Genomic DNA, 18064 nt, shown 5'->3' with positions numbered 1-18064 from the left:
TCTTTGCAAGTCTCAACTAGTTGTATATGGACATAACATGCCATCATTTTTAAATCATGCTATTATTGCATATGTGTTTCTTTTCCATATTTTTGTATTTTGAAATATTTCCTTCGTAGACCTCTTTTCTTCATTTGAATAAGGATCAAGTTTTGGGACAAATTCTTAAGAATTGTATAACCAGATCATGGACTATGAATATTTCATCTAAATCAATGTGTATTGCCATTTGGCTTTGCAAAAGAGTCGTACAATTTGACAATGTCACCAACAGTGGATGGTGTTCTAACTTCATCACAAATTCACCAGCACAAGTTCTAACAGAAAAACAACCAAAACAACAACAACAAAAAAAAACCCTTTGCTATTTCAGAGGGTATGAGATAGCTCTTCTTATTTTTTAAAAATATTTTATTTATTTATTTATTTAAAGAGTTCAAGCAGGGGGAGGGGCAGAGGGAGATGGAGGGAGAGAATCTTGAGCAGACTCCTGAGCTGAGCACGGAACCAGATGTGGGGCTTGACCACATGAACCTGAGATTATGACCTGAGCTGAAATCAAGAGTTGGACACTCAACTGACTGAGCCACCCAGGCACCCTGAAATAGCTCTTCTTTTAATTTACATCTGCTTACTGATGAGATTGGACATTTTCTCAAATACCTATTTCAATTTATATTTTCTCCTTTGGGGAATTATCCGTCCCTACCTCCCCATTTCATTTAGTGGGTACTTCATGTTTTCCCACTACATTGGAAGGATTACTGTAAGATATTAACCTTTTGCTATTTATATTTGAGGAAAATAATTTTTTATTATAAATTCATTATAGATTTTATTTTAAATTTTATTTTATTATTTATTTATTTTTTAAAAGATTTTATTTATTTACTTATGAGAGACATACAGAGAGAGAGAGAGAGAGAGAGAGAGAGAGAGAGAGGCAGAGACACAGGCAGAGGGAGAAGCAGGCTCCATGCAGGGATCCTGACGTGGGACTTGATCCCAGGTCTCCAGGATCACACCCTGGGCTGAAGGCGGTGCTAAACTGCTGAGCCACCTGGGCTGCCCTAAATTTTATTTTAAATTAATATATTTTACATGGTCAAATGTGTCAATGTTTGTATTTCTGTGATTTCCCCTAATGTGTGTCAATCTTAGAAAAGTATTATCTCCACAAATTCCTTTCATGTTTTATTCTCATTTTATATTTTAAAGCAATCTTTAATGTTTTGCATATTGAATTCTTTAGTTCTGCTGCAGTTTGTTATGGTGACTAACAATATTTCTTATATATTGACCATCTGAATCAGAACTCCTTAGGGCACATGTTGACAATCTAGATTCTTGGACACCCTAGCTTAACTGAGTCAGAATCTGTTGAGGTGGCCCCAGTTCCATCATGAGAGAAAACACTGGACAAATGGAAATTAAGGGACATTGTACAAAATATCTGGCTATCTTCCTCAAGACAAACACCTGACCAGTACTCCTCAAGATAGTCAAGATCCTGAAGACAAGAAAAAGACAGAGATTGTCACAGACCCAAGAAGCTGAAGGAGATAGGATGACTACAATCAATGTGGGTCTTGGAACAGAACCAAGACATTAATGGAAAAACTGATAAATTCCAAATCAAGTCTCAGTTCAGTTAATAGTAATGCACAAATATTAATTTGTTTTGACAAAGGCCCACAGTAATAACATTAGACAATGAATGACATTCAGTGAGGGGTATACAGGAACTCCCTGTGCCATCTTTGCAAGTCTTCTGTAAATCTAAAATAATTCTCAGATACATTTATTTAAAAAAATGTATTGAGATGGGGCTCAAGGGTCTTTATTTTAATAATCATGGCAAGTGATCCATGCTGGTGGATGATATTGGGTGCACTGAGATGGGTAAGTATCAGGGAGGTGGGTAGTTGGGGTGGGGGAGGGGAAATCCATCTTTTGTTTTGAAGACTGTTTCTGATCTTTGTATTCTGTTGTTGAGGCCCATAGTGTGGCTTTGGAGCACTGGAACTGTTCTGACCCAGAGCTCAGTGGCTGAGGCTGCAGTGAATCAGCTGCATGAGGGTTGAAAAGTGGAGGAAGCCAAGCTGGAGTAGGGGCATCCCAGTCCTGCTCCCAGCCTCCCCACCCCACTAGTGGTCTCTGGTTTTCTACCTCCATCCTCAGAGCCCTGCCTCTGTCATTCTGACTCCTTGATCTTTTTCTTAGCTCAGTTTCTACCTTGTACCCTGTATTCAGTGCAAACATCCAGGGTCGGGGGCATAGAGGGGAGGGAAAGAGCTGCTCTCTGAGCACATGCCTAAGAGAAATTTCAAGATAGGAGATTGTCATGACGTTTGTTTAAACTATGGCAAGATGACCTGAGGAAAAACAAGGGGAAAGTAGGAGTGTGAATGTTTAGAGAAGGTAGACCAGGGGCACTGCCTTTGCCTCCTGTCTTGTGATTCTGTTAGGGTGAAATGTCCAGGCTGGGCCAACCCGGGCAGAAAGCAGAGTGATTGTAGGGCTGTGGGGAGGGGTATGGGAGTGGGGGCTGCTCCTGGGTGCAGGTGTATATTGGGGGAGGTGATAAAAGTGTTTTGGGATTAGATGATGGTAGTTATGGCACAGCTCTGTGAATATACTAAAAACTTCTAAATTGTACACTTTCAAAAAGGGGATTTTTTGGCATGTGAATTACATCTAAAAAAAAATGGGTGATGTCTTTTGAAATGCATTTCCTGACCCTGCCCCCACCAAAGGAGCAAGGCTGTCTACCCCACCTTAGGAGGGACCTGTGTGTTACTCCCTCTCTAGCTTCCCTGGACAGGGACCTGACACCTGTTAATGCCCAGGAGTGGAAAGTGCAGACTGGCTTTGAATCTTGGCTCTCTCTCTCTGTTACCGGATGGATGATCTTGGGCAAATGACTTGACATCTCTGAGCTTCTGTGTCTTCATTGTCAAGTAAGGATGATAATACTATTAATGTCATATGTTATTAAGAGGATTAATATGCTTGGAAGAGTGCCTGGCATCGGACAGGTGCCATAGAAAGTGTCAGCAATGGTTCTCATCTGTTCATTCGACACCAAAAATGCTTTGTCTGTTCCTCTGCCCCCTTGTCTGTTGGGATGGAAAGGTGAATAGAACTCAGCTCCGGCCCTCGAGGTATATGCTGTACCTTACTTGGTCCTGAGGGCTGCCCAGAGAAGGGACTTGAGGCTTCCTTTCCCCCAACAATTTGGGATGGGCTAATGAGGATCATCGGGGTATTCGGTGGTATGTTGTGTGCACAAGGAGTAACCATCTTCTTGGTTAAAGGGAGCCGTTTCAATAGGATTCTGTGGTTTCTAGCCTTGGAACTCCATCAATGACTATTTTGTAGGGGGTTAGCGCCCACGGAAGAAAAACTAAGGCAGCTGTTTATCTCCTGGGGAAGCTGCTGGGTCTGGAGGCCTGGAAGAGACAAAAGCCTGAATCCAGGGTTCCAGAGTCATGGGGAGTCTCTGTGCCCCCAGACGCCCAAAGGAGCAAGGCAACCCAGGGAAGAGAGCAGCCCTGTGGCAGCTCTCCGAGGTCGACTGTGGGTCCTGCTGGCCATTAGCTTCGTGTCCCAAAATAAAGTTTTGCTGGAATTATTCCCTTGAGAAAACGAAGCTCACAGGCACACCACCAGGCAGAGTCTTGACACGGGTTCCGGTCCCAATTCTGCTAGAACCCTGCTTTCCTGTCCTCACCGCACCACTCAGGATTTCAGAATGGCAACTTGCATTGGGACTTTGGGTCCCTGAAAACCTTCCTTTCTCCTTGGGGGAAAAAATAAGTTTGCATTGGCTCAGGGCTCTTCAAACGGGCCTTTCCAGAACCCCTGGAGGACCAGGCATGAAAGGCATAGGATGCAGGCAGGCCGCTGAGCTCACCTGAGCAACTTCACTTCATGGACACTTGTGTGGAAACTTCCTTTTTTTTTTAAAAAAAAAAAAAGATTTTATTTATTTATTCATGAGAGACAGAGAGAGAGAGAGAAAGAGAGAGAGAGAGAGGGGCAGAGGGAGAAGCAGGCTCCATGCAGGGAGCCTGATATGGGATTTGATCCCGGGTCTCCAGGATCACACTCTGGACCGAAGGAAGGCGCTAAACCGTTGAGCCACCCAGGGATCCCCTGGAAGCTTCCTTTTGAAGAAAGGGGTCCAGGCTTTAAAAGCAGGAAAAGCTGCAAGAACAGACCTCACTGAGGTCCATCTTGTAGCTGTGAGCAAATGGAAGGTGGCACGGTGCTTGTCCTTATGAGGGATGTGTGTAGAGAAGCCCCCATCACCCTGTGTTCCATCAGTCTCCAGGACTTCCATGTGCCCCGAACATTCCCAGCATTGTTTCTCCCCAGTGGCCTAAGTGCGTAGCCTGAGTTCAGGAGGCGATGGCCCTGGGTGGGAGGGAGGCCTGCCCTGGCCCGCCACCCCAGCGCCCCCACCGCCGAGGCTGTGGGGGAGACCCTGTCAGCCATGAGTGGGGGTTTTCTGAGGTGGTGCTGCTTTTGATATGTTGACATTTTAAGGCCAAGGCCAAGAAGGCTGTATTGAGCTCTTGGGAGTGGCTTTCTCTGCACGTTGCCTGCAGAGTCTTCTTTGAAGGACTGAGATCTTTCAACTGTCACAGGCTGGAATTTGCCAGATTGATTACCATTGTCTTAAGCACCTGAGTTTGTGGGGGTCACAACAATGGAAAGTTGGACTTTTTATTACCTGCATCTTTCCCTGCAATTTCAAACAAGCTGATGGACTAAATCAGTCTGTCACCTGAAGGAATCTGAGGTTATTGGTCTGGTTTTTAAAGATTTATTTATCCACTTTTAGGGAGATAGAGAGAGAGAGAGAGAGCAAGAGCATGAGCAAGAGGGGCAGAGGGAAAGGGAGAAAGAATCTCAAGCAGACCCACACTGAGCGTGGAGCCCGATGTGGGGCCCAATTTCACAACCCTGAGATCATGACCTGAGCTGAAATCAAAAGTCAGATGTCCACCCAACCAACTGAGCCACTGGGGTGCCCCGGTCCAGTTCTTAAACTTTCTCATTCCTGGGCTTCTACTGTCCAGGTGAATTTGAGAACCAATGGGCTAAGGGAAATGTGCTGAGAAGATGCACGGGAAACATGCTTGCACACACACACACACACACACACACTGGATTTTATGTCTTGAAATGTGTCTGTTCAAAAATACCATCTGATAATTTCATCTCTCATTGTATAAAAGGTCACAGGCAGGATATTTTCGTCAAAGGAAAATGACTTCTGGATCATGGGAATGATAATTTAAAGGGAATAGTAAAGTAAAAGTCACAGTCTAATTTATAAATGAGGTTTATACTCCCATTTCACCTCCCCCCACCAGTTCTGTCTTGCATTTTAAATCACGTCATAGATTGTCACAAGTGGATTGTATTTTCTTCCAGGGACCCCGCTCTCATTGTTGATTGGCTTTATTTTTTATCTTGGAAATTTGGAGTCTTTGTTGGTTTTGTGTGTATGCTTATACCATGCATTTTTTAAAAATTGAAGTACAGTTGGCATATGATATTATATTAGTTTCAAGTGTACAACATAGTGATTCAACTATTATATACATTATGAACTGCTCACCACAAGAAGTGTGGTCGGCATCTGTCACCATATGATATTACAATATCATTGGCTGTGTTCCCTAGGCAGTACTTTTCATCCCTGTGATTTATTTACTTTATAACTGGAAATTTGTACCTCTTAATCCCTTTCACCTATTTCACCCACCTCCCCACACCCTTCCCCTCTGGCAGCTACCAGTTCGCTCTATTTATGAATCTGTTTCTCTTTTTATGGTTGTTTGTTGTCTTTTTTAGATTCCACATATAAGTGAAATCATATGGGATTTGTTGTTCTCTGCCTGACTTATTTCACTTAGCATAATACCCTCTAGGTCCACCTATGTTGCAGCAAATGGCAAGATTTCATTCTTTGTTAGGGCTGGGTAATATTCCATTGTGTATATAGATCACATCTTTTTTTTTTTTATATATCACATCTTCTTTATCCATTTATCCATTGACGGATACTTGGGTTGTGTCCATATCTTGGTTATTGGTTAACTCTTAAGGACCAAGTAGCACATAAATTAATCAGAGATAGGAGTCGTAGTCTATCAGAAAAAGCAGGTGTTCATTGGTTAAAATATGCTTATTATATATAGTAAACCACCATTCAAGTCCAGAATGGATTTCAAAATTCAATGGGCAGAATGTTTGTACACATGGAGTGTGTGTAATTTATATAATTACAAAATAAGAGGTACTTATACTTTCATTGAATGAAGAGGGGGTACATAAAAATACAAGAATATAAATTTAACCTGAAACTAAATATGATAATTACCTCAAAAGATTGCTCTGAAAATTAAGGTGAGGTAATATTTGTGAAGGATCTCATTCAACCATTATAATAGCTACATTTCACATGTTGACTTCTGCTTGACCCTGTGTCTGCCCACTGAACAGACCTCATCTCATTTCATTCTTATGTTAATGCTTTGACAAGGCACTGGCTCACCCCTCATTCAAGGCCACGCTGCCAGGAAGTGGTGACAGCATCCAGCTTGGCTTCACCCACATTCTTTCTCATAAACTCTGCAATGCTCCAGTGCCCTACAACTGGATGGTATTGTTATTAGATAGTGTTCTTTTAGAATTTAGACAGTTACAGGCTTATTTGGGAGACCCAGATAACTTTAACAAGTTGCCCAAGGAAGTATGAGCTGATAGTTTCTTTTTCACTCATGAAAATCTTCTGACACCAATAGGGACATTCCATCTTTCTGTTGACCTTGGAGCTATTATAATTAGAACATGTTTTTATATTTGAAGATGAAAGTCATTAAAAGCAAAACCTCAATGTTTAACTGTTTCTATAGAGTGATCTTTAGGATTTATTAAGTGAAAAAAAAAAGCAAGGTTTTAGAAAAGATGAAATGCTAAGCAATATACGAGAAAGAGGGAAACACACACACACACACACACACACATATATATATATATATATATATATATATAGAGAGAGAGAGAGAGAGAGAGAGAGAGAGTCCTATTTGCTTAACTTTGTATATGGCAGGATAAAGCCAAAATTACTGAAAATGGTTTCTTATTGGAGAGAGGGCAGGTTGGAGAGGTGGCAATGGAAGCCAGCCTCTCTGGATTTTCCTGGTTTTGTTGACTTGACTTTAAACTTATGGAAATGTTTTATATAATTACAAAATAAAACTAAATCAAAATAGAAAGCAATCCTTAAAAATTGAAAGCAAAATGAAGCAAGTTAATAGGACTTGTATTAAGTAGATGGCTTAACCACATCAAGAGGACCTATTTCATGTCACTCTAAAGGACAGTTACTTAAATTGTACATTCCTAGTGGGTGATACCTTAAGGGATTAGACAACTACTAATAAATTTCCTATTGTGTTAGTTGTTCGCTGAAATGTGTGTATGTATACATATATGCAAATGGATAATTAACATTAAAATTACTAGGAACTAAAGTCTTCAGTTAAAAAGAGATGTAAATCTAAAATTGAAAAAATAAGCAAAATTCTTCTTATTCTCAATAATAGTTGAAAATATTGATATGAATGCCTGATTTATTTTTTCTTAAGAAAGTATTTGCCACTACTGCTTTCTGTCTTTTCTAGACAGAAAGGTCTAGAAATAATCCAGCAGTGAGCATCCTTAGCACTCAAATATTTGTTTCTAAGTACCAACTTCCAGTAAAAGGAACCAATTCAATTGTTCCTTGGAAAAATGGCCAATTGTACGTTTGGGACAAGAAATGTACAAGATGAACCTAGAACACATTGATTTACCAGAAAGCAAGGAGATCATCAAAGACTTTTGGAGTTGTGCAAAAGCAATTCAAAGCCAACTTGACGAGGCTTTCACTCTGTAAAAATAGGGACATTTTGAGCTCAAAAAGAATTTGAAAATGATGCTACATACCAACTAAATTCTAGGGATCCCTGGGTGGCGCAGCGGTTTGGCGCCTGCCTTTGGCCCAGGGTGCGATCCTGGAGACCCAGGATCGAATCCCACATCGGGCTCCCTGCATGGAGCCTGCTTCTCCCTCTGCCTGTGTCTCTGCCTTTCTCTCTCTCTGTGTGACTATCATAAATAAATAAATTTAAAAAAATTAAAAAAAAAACTAACTAAATTCTATGAGTTAATTAGAATAGTAAAAAAATTATCCTTATTGGTTGTTTTTCTTGTTTTTTTGAGGATGCTCAGGAACCAACTCATTATTTTGAAAGCCAATTAGTAAAGGATGTGAATGAAACATTTCTTCTGTTTTGCTTGAATGAACTGTACTTTAGGATAAGTAGCTGATGCCAGACAGATCTTTATGGACAATTCCAGATAAAATGCAGAAGAACGAAGAGAATTCAAAATTACATTTTTTCTTGTCCTAACAAAATAACGTCTCTAAGCAATGGTTATCAATGACTATGAAAACCATTAAACACCAGGCTGGTAGACACCTTTTTACGGACGGATCAGGCTGTTGTCCTTAAGCCTGTCATCAGTTATAATCTCACAAAAGAGAGGCACAGACAATAAGGGCCACCACGTGTGTTCTTGCTAAAATAACTGTACCTGAATTTGGTCCTGGGTTTGGGTCTGCCTCCTAGTTTATAGGAAATACAGCAATACAGTGGGACAGAGAAACATGCTATATGGGATCATGAAGAAGAAATCAGCAAAATACAGAAGAAACTGGATAATATCCTGGATTTCTCAACATATAAATCACAAAGAAAAAAAGACATAAGGAAACTGTGATGGGTTGAATTGTGCCCCAACCTCCCAATACGTATTTTGAAATCCTAACTCCCTTTATTTCAGAATGTGACCTGATTGGCAGATAGGGTCTTTATAGAGACAATCAAGTTAAGTCATTAGGATTGGGTCCTATTACAATATGACTAGTGTCCTTATAAAAGAGGGACATTTGGAGCCAGACATGTACAAGAGAGAATGCAATGGGAAGTTGAAGGTAGAGGTCAGGGAATAGGGGCAGGGATGCTTCTACAAGCCAAGGAATGGCAAAGATTGCCACAAACCACCAAAAGCTAGGAGAGAGGCATGGGATAGATTCTCTCTTACAGTCCTCCCAAGCAGCCAGCTCCACCAGCAGACAGACACCTTTATCTCAGACTTCCAGCCTCCAGGACTGTGAGACAATAAATTTCTGTCATTGAAGCCACTTACATCGTGGTGCCTTGTTATAGGACTAAAATAGAGACCTATTGGTTCAAAGAGATTCAAGACACATGTTAACAACAAGCACTGTGTGACTCTTGCTTGGATCCTGCTTCAAGCAAACCAACTGTGTAAAAGTATTCAGTTGGATATTTGATGGTGTTGAGATATTACAGGGTCTTTGGGGGTGTGGTAATGTTATTTTGGATGTGTTTTAAGAGTCCTCATGATTTAGAAATATCTATTGAGGGGCATCGGGGTGGCTTAATCGGTTGGGTGTCTGACTCTCGATTTCAGCTCAGGTCTTGATTTCGGGGTCATGGGTTCAGGCCCTGGGCTGGGCTTCAGCTGGGCATGGAGCCTACTTTTTTTTTTTTTAAAAAAAAGAAATATATACTGAAATACCTATAGATAAAATGGTAAGATGTCTGGGATTTGCATAAAAACAAGGCATCAGGGATGAGAAAATGAGTATAGGTATAGATAAAACCAGATTAGCCAGCTGATGATCAGTCTCAGAGCTGAGAGGAGGAGAGTGGGAGGGACAGACAGTGGTGTGTTATCAAACTGCCTGGGGAAGCAGGAAACCCTAATTCAAAGCATTTGCCAATTTCTGTGCTATTCCCACCATGGCTGATTCCAAGCTATCAATGCTTTAATTGACAACTTGCAAAATTTCTGAATACTACTCAGGTCTTAGGAGGTGGTCATAGGAACTGGCTCCAACACACCACTGTATCATGAATCACTGTTGTATTCTCTCTGTTTTCGTGTGTGTGTGTGTGTGTGTGTGTGTGTGTGTTTGAAATTTTCCATATTTTTTTTTAAAGGACCACAACCTAACATTTCTACTGTCCATTTTATCCTGGAGTTTGGTGTTGGAAAAGAGGATCTGGCCTTGGAAGTCCCAACTGAGTCTCAGTTCTACAATTTACTAGCTATGTGACTTCACTTCTCTGGGCCTGGCTCCTCAGGGAAAAAATATTATAAGGACTACTTGAAGTAACAGAAATGGCTTTTAAAAACGTCCAGTATTGTTATCATGGCAATTCTTATTATTGTTTACCAGACCAAGACTAAAAGAAAGAAAATGAGATGAAGACTTGACAGTAGATAGCTATCTTAGAACTTTCAACAATCCATTGAAAATCATAAAAATATTACTGAGTCATTAGCAAGAACTTTCTAGAGGGATCTTCCAATCCTCTTCTTAAATCACTAATAAAGACTTTGGCAACATGGCAAGGACATTCAAGGGACTGTGGGGGCATGTGACGGTGGTAACTGGGAGCTTTGAATAGGTGGAGTGTGAGAAACTAAAAGATGGATGGAAAACACTTGGATAGAAAAATACCATCCAGGGCTCCAGAGTGGTGCAGGTGAAGAGGGCACTGTGGATGACTCCTTCCTATAACACAACTGATCACACACATACTCCAGGGCTCTTGGGTGAAATCAGGTTAGAATAAGTAGCATGAGGAGTCACATCTTTGTGGAGGTCAAGTGGAAGGTAGAGGAGGGACAGGGAGTGGAAGGACATGTTGCGTGGGTGCTGGTTGTTGGTATAAGAGAGTCCCTTATCCCTTCCCTCAGCTTGGAATCCTATCTCCTTTCCTGATGAGCACGCCCATTCCCTGGCCTTTGAGATGGCTCTGACTAGTTCTCTCCACCAGCGTGGGTCTGCAGAGGGGTAACTCAAAGTGAGGACAGTGGGTTGATACCGCTGGGAACAGTCTGGAATTGGCATTCCTCCTAGCAGGTGCCCCAACCCTAAGAAATGATACCATAAGTAAGAAGATGGCTTCGAGACTCCCAAGCTGGAGTTGGATGGAGAACTTTCTAGGGTGAGAAGTGACAAGCCCCTGAAGGCTGGCTTCTCCCCTGACATCTGCCTTTGCTGCCCAGAGCAGGGCTGGACAGCAGAGCTGGAAGCTCTGTGTGGGGACCCATCGGCCACCACGGTGCCAGCCACAGGGGGCACTGTTTGCTCTGTAACTCAAGCCCAAGGCAGGTGGATGGGAGTGAATTCATCAATCCTCAACTTTGGGTGGCATTGTAAACCCTCTCTTCACTTTAATAAGTGGCTCCTAAAGAAGGAAAAGCCTTCAGGACAAACAAAAACAAAACACTCACATTATAAAGGCACAGTGACAGGAGAGGGGAATGATGTTCTGGGGCCCAGACCCTGTTGCTATCCCTTCAGATCACGACTTTGTGTAAGGCTTTGTGTAGGACTTTGGAAGGATTTTGTATAAGGCTAGTTAAGGGCCACCCAGAGGTTGTGGATGCCTTAGCTGAGGTGCCGTTCATTCATTTGTTCGTTCATTCATTCAACAAAATTAAAACTTCATACACGCATCAGCTCGTATATACTGACAGACACCGGGGATTTGGAGATGCAAAGAATATGACTCTAAGCTGAGAGGCAGCATAGCAAAGTGTCTAGATGCAGGCTACTGTGTGGCCTTGGACATGTCACTTGATGTCTTGGTGCATTGGTTTTTTTTCATGGATGAAATGAATAATTTAATAAACTCTTTTCCTGGAGATGGGAGGAACACATGAATAAATACATGAAAAAATACTTAGATTAGTATCAGGCACTTAACATCACTCAGTAAATGCTTATGCTATTATTATTATTATTATTATTATTATCACCTTAACAGCAATTCTTTCAGATTCCTGGGTATCAGGGTAAATTGAAAAAATGCTCCATCTATATAAGTGTTTTGTGTTTTGTTTTGTTTTGTTTTCGAAAATCCATATATTGCCCATTGCAGAGCCTGGCATGTGGCCCCAGAGGTGACATCGGGACAGCCTCTGTTGTGCTAGGAGAGAACGAGGTTTCAACAGAAGGTTTTTTTTTTTTTTTAAAGACTTTTGATTTATTTATTCATGAGAGACACACAGAAAGAGAGAGAGAGGAAGAGACAGAGGCAGAGGGAGAAGCAGGCTCCTAGCGGGGAGGCCAATGCAGGACTTGATCCCAGGACCCCGGGATCAGGACCTGAGCCAAAGGCAGACCCTCAACTGCTGACCCACCCAGGTACCCTGAGAACCAGGTTTCAGACTGGGTATTTTCCATTCAAATGGCTCACTTTTCCAGCTAACACCCAGAGCCAACACTCCTGCACATTACACTTGCAGGGACATACAGAACGGCCACGGTGGGACAGTTGCTAGCCATGCTGCTCAATCAATTTCTCAGACTCCGCATGTCCAGCACACCCCACCTTATCTCTGGCTCAGCCCAGAACACGTGTGTGTCCTCGCTCGTCCAGCACCCATGCCCTTGTCCTAGTTTCCCGACAATGAGATGGAGAGACCCAGCCTGTCTTAACCTTCTGCTCAGGACACCCCTAATTTTCTGCACATCTGTGTCCCTAAAATCCCTAAAGCTCCTTCCTGTGAGGATTTCAGCTGAGAAGGGGAGCGATTGCACTCTGTAATTGTGCATCAGTCCAAGCTGTGTAACAGAGGTGTGTGCAGAGTTTGAACAAAGAGAATCTTGTGGACTGGGGGAGCAGAGGAAGGGTCTTTAAGCTAGGGGTCTTTGGATTTCACCAGATGCATGGGACAGGGGAAGTGTGAAGGGCTGGATCAGTCCAGAATTTCTCCAGAAGGGAAATTATAAATATTTCCCCTTTATCATCTGTTCCCCTCTTTGTATTCCCCGATTTAATAGATTTTTATCTCTTTTAATCACCTCCTCTTCACTCCACTGGTGAGAGAGGGATTCCTATCTTAGGGTTACAGGGATGGAAGGATGTACAACCCCAGACAGTGGGTGGATGAGACCGATGGCAGTTTATTAATTACATACACTCACAGCCGGGGCGAGGACAGTGTATACCAGGCAGGGCTACATGGTGGTGGTTGCCTTGGGGGAAAGAATGAATAGCCAGGGGCTCTGGGGACAGGCTTTTTAGTAGCAAGAGGACAGAGTGCCGCCTGGTTGCCATGGGGGGATGTGACTGGCTTGTTGGAATAATTCTGCAAGCTGGCAGGGGACTGAGGACCACTGTTCAAAGAAATGCATTGTTTCCCTTGAAAAAGAGGGTTGTTGAGCTCAGAGAACTTATCCCTAGGAGCAGAGTGGGGAGGCAAGCTTACACTCAGAGCATTCAAGGTCCTCCCGGTTTTACCAGATGTCAAGGCAGCTTATAATTATCTTAGGCCTTACAGCTGTTAAAAGCAAGACAATAGACTCCAAATGGAATCACTTATGCTAAGCCCTCCATCATCAAACTGAGACTTAGTTATAATTTTGGCTTTTCCAGAAATAGAATCTTAAACCAATCAATCAGGAATCACCTGATCAGCACAACTTAGGTCATCTGCCTGGTACACCTCTGACATCCCCTAAAGGAAGGTAACCAACCCATTTTTTTTTTTTTTTTTTGCCTGGTATAACTTCCTTCTACCTATGAATGTCTTTCATTTGTACAACTTATTGGAATTCCTTTTTTTTTTAAAGATTTTATTTATTTATTCACGAGAGACACACACACACAGAGAGGCAGAGACAGGCAGAGGCAGGCTCCATGCAAGGAGCCCAACATGGGACTCGATCCGGGTCTCCAGGATCACATCCTGGGTTGAAGGTGGCGCTAAACCGCTGAGCCACCCAGGCTGCCCTTGGAATTCCTTTCTATTTGCTAGATGGGGTGCTGCTCCTTTTGCAAATCATTAAATAAAACCAATAAGATCTTTATGACTCACTCAGTTGAATTTTGTTTTTTAATGCAGCACATCATCAACCACTCAGTTGCACAAACCAGATAGTGGGTCTCATACTTGACAACTTCTCTTTCTCCCACATGGGATCAACCATTAAATCCTGTTATTTCTATCTCTCCCATATGGAAGCCCCCTCTTCTCACTGTCCCCATAGCCACGACAAGGGCTTTCAGGCACTTCATCTCTCACATGAGTTCTTTTCTTTCTTTCTTTCTTTCTTTCTTTCTTTCTTTCTTTCTTTCTTTCTTTCTTTCTTTCTTCTTTCTTTTCTTTCTTTCTTCTTTCTTTTTTCTTTCTTCCTTTCTTTCTTCTTTCTTCTTCTTTTTTTTTTTTTTAACAGTAATCCATTATATTTCTCACATGCTTTTCTTTAGTCAATTTCATTTTGCATCTGGATCTCACATTCACTTGACAACTTCTCTTGTGCGTAGTGTAAGAAAGAAATCTAAGTTTGCTTTGGGTCTTCTGGCTCTAGCTGCTGGTCTCTATGAACTTCTTTTTTGTGGGGGCACCCAACCTGATGAGCACAGCTGTCCTGGCTTCCACTCCACTCACCATCTCACTGTGGCACCATCATGGAGGGCATACCTTGTGCAACCTGGCAGGCCCTGGTCTTATTTTTAATTTCATCTCCCCTCTATAGCTTATTGAGAGCTTTGTAAGAAGGAAACATGATGAAATCATTGTCTAGTTGCTTCAGGAAAATCCAAATCCCTCGTCTTTGGTTTGAAGCTCTTCATAAACTGGTCCCTTTCTTCCTGCCTTGGCTCCCATTCTTTTTCATCTTATGCATTTTACCTAAGTCAGCCACGATAAGCTGCTTCTGGTTCCTAGATGTGCACTTCCCACCTCTGGGTCTTTGCATGTACTGGCCCTTTTGCTGGGCTACTGTCATTCTCTTAACACAAACTCATCTTTAGGTCTCCAGGGAGACTTCACTTCTTCCACCAGTGCTCTTGGCCCTGGCCAAGCTGGGTTTGGACATGTCCTATGTGCCCTTGGGTTAATCCAGCGGTAGCACTTCCCATGCCTTAGTATTTGCAGCTCTCTCCATTAGCCAGTCAGATCTTTGAGGACAGGGACTGCATCTTATCCCAGTTTGGTCCCATCATCCAACACAATGCAAGGTACCTGGGCAGCACTCAGTAAATCTCTCTGTTGACCAAATAAGGGGCATCAAACATAGGAATAGCATTAGCCTCTCTCAGCAATTGAGGGCTTATCATGGACTTGATTTTGTGTTTCCTTAAAAAAAACTCTGTGAGGTGAAAACTATTTTCATCCTCATTTTACAGATGATGGTAAAACCATAGGCCCAAGGTCTTTATTGACCATCAATAAAGAGGAGAGCCAGTTTTTAAATCCAGGACATCCTGATTTTGGACACTTGCTCTTAACCACTATTCAATGTTGCCTCTATGCAAATGCACAGCTGAATTTAGAAAGGATGGGGAAATAGAGAGTGACGTGCCATTCAGTGTATTTCCTGCATGGTGTGTGCAGGAAGGGAGGGGGCTGGGCTGTGGAAAAGGCAACCTGAGGGTGGTTGGGCTGGCTGGAAATCAGAGATGTTAATGGGGAAACCAACAGGCTCTCACCTGTGTCCTTAGAAAGATGGGTGCAGAGAAGGGGGCACTTCAGAGCTGCCTCTGGAGGAAGGGTAAGATGAAGCAATTACGGAGAGTCCCTCTTGAGGGGACCTGGTGTCAGAGGAGTCTGGAGCACGGATTCTGGAAGTTTCTAGAGGAGGCTTTGGGATTTATACCTTAGTGAGCTTCAGGCTTTAATTGTGGAGTTTTGAAGCGCAGCCTGAGAAAAAAAGCTATTACTTGAAGCCCATGTTTTATGAAACACAGATGTAATATTGATGCTCAGAGCCACTTAAGGAGTAATTTTGTGCAGGTTTCCCAAGCGATTTATTGGACAGGTCTGGAGATTTGCAAAATGGATTTTATTCTATTCATATTTTGGTTCTTAATCCCCTTTTATGCCAAATACTTCACATTTCAATTTGGAATTTCAGAACCTATTTAAATAAATCACGAGAGCTTAATGGAAAATCAAAATCAAATTAGATAAATGGGTTAGCTGTTCAGCTGCTAGGTTTTACTTCAGCCATTACAGGGTTAGGAAAAACCACAGAGCAATTTATAACCAACCCGTCTGCTCAGGGAGAGACCTCTATATCACCATACCCTCCTGGGCATACTTAACCCATCTCAAATGACACATGGAGAAAACATCTGTTCTTTGACAAATACCTACACAAGAACAATTCAAATCACAAGCCCAAATCAATACCAAACGTACATCCTGCTGCATTTTAAATAGAAATAGGAGATCTAGCAATGTAGAATTCATTGCAAGTCATTAAAGTTTATTTACCAAGCGTAAAGCTCGGAAGGGAGTTAAATTCCTTGAAATGGAGAGAATGGTCTATAATGCTGAGCAGTGAAGGAGGAGAGAGCCTGACAGGGGAGAAATGTGTTTTCCAGAACTTACCCTTCTCTTGGGGGTCCCCGAGGCTCTCACACATCTTCAGGACTCTTTATTTCCCTTCTCTCCCTGTACCCCCGCTTTACCAGTTACACTGTCATTCCACCCCACACTAGCACTGCTGGACAAAGTTCCTGAAAAGACAAGTTGCTCCCATTTTCTAAAGTTGTTTCCTGGCCTTTGTCTCTTCCTAACCATCCTCCTTGTCTTTGCTTCCATATGCTAAAGAGTGGTCTTAGTTGGTAGTTTTCTACAGTAACAAACGACTCCAGGTTCTCATGGCTTATGAAAAGAAACATTAATTTCTCATCATGGGACTGTAGTTCAACAACTGAGGCTCAGTGTGTCTCACTTGCATTTGGCCAGACTCCACTGGACTGGACTAGGTTTGGTTCCAAGCCTCAGGTCAGATTCAAGCCTGCTTGGTGTGTCATTCATTTGGAGCCCCAGGCTGGAGAAGTAATGGCTCCCTGGGGCATTCTTTTCTCAAGGAGGATGGTAGGAATGCAAGAGAGGAAGGGCAAAGCCACAATGCCTGCTCAAGTCTCTTCTTTGTACTGGCCTGCTACCATGCGTATCAGATTCCGATGGTCAAAAAAAGTCATGTGGCCAAACCCAAAGTCAAGAGAATGAGGATCTATACTTCATCCTGGGGTGTGGACAAGGAATATGAACTTTTCCTGAATTATGGGGAGTTCGGGAAGGTGTGGAGTGCAGGGATTTCTCCATCATGTTTTATAAAGAAAAACCAATATTTCTCCAGCTTTTATTATGCAGTGGAGGCTCTGCCCTCATTTTCAGTGCTCCTGGTTAGTGCCTTAACTTCTCTGGAGAAAGAAGGCAACCTAAAAATATAGCCAGTCAATAGCAATCATAGTAATACTTAGAATTTATCTCGCAACCACCTTGTGCGTGGGTACTTGATGCATATTCATAAAGCAAGCTTTGCAAACAAAGCAACTGTTTATGTCTGTACCTATTTTCTGTTTCAGCATTCAGTTTAGTGTTCCCATTCCCAAGGATTGCAGAAACCCAATCTCAGTCACTTTGGGGGTGAAGCAGGTGGTGTGGGCATGGTGGGTTATCACCTACCAGAACAGGCACATTGCTGAGCATCCTTATTCCCACCTGGCCTCCAGTAATGTGAGTGGCACTGCCACTTCACCCGTCTTATTGAATGAGAACTTTTAGGTGTGGTTCCCCCTCAGCCCCACTCCTCTGCCTTTTTTGGGAACATGGAAAATCGCCCCTTTGTTCATTGACATGCCACCTGCCAATTTCTGCTTTACTGCCTTTCCTCACTCTTGGGCTCAATGGACTTTGAGGTCTCATGGACCTTGAACATTTTATACATGTTCTTGGGTCTTTAAAACTAGTTGGGGTTTCCCTCGGTCATCTTCCCTTCCTGAGCTTGGCCTGAGATGCTTGAGATGGGGCAGGAGGCAGGGCTCTTTCTGGAAGCACACTCCAACAACCAACTGTCTGGACTCTATAAATTTTTCTCTTTTCCCAACCTACAGGCTTTTGTCTAGGTTTAGTTGGGCTGACTCAGCTTTAGGGA

Source organism: Canis aureus, chromosome 37 (genome assembly GCF_053574225.1).
Source record: "Canis aureus isolate CA01 chromosome 37, VMU_Caureus_v.1.0, whole genome shotgun sequence".
NCBI lineage: Eukaryota > Metazoa > Chordata > Mammalia > Carnivora > Canidae > Canis > Canis aureus.
Note: the sequence above shows the minus strand (reverse complement) of the source record.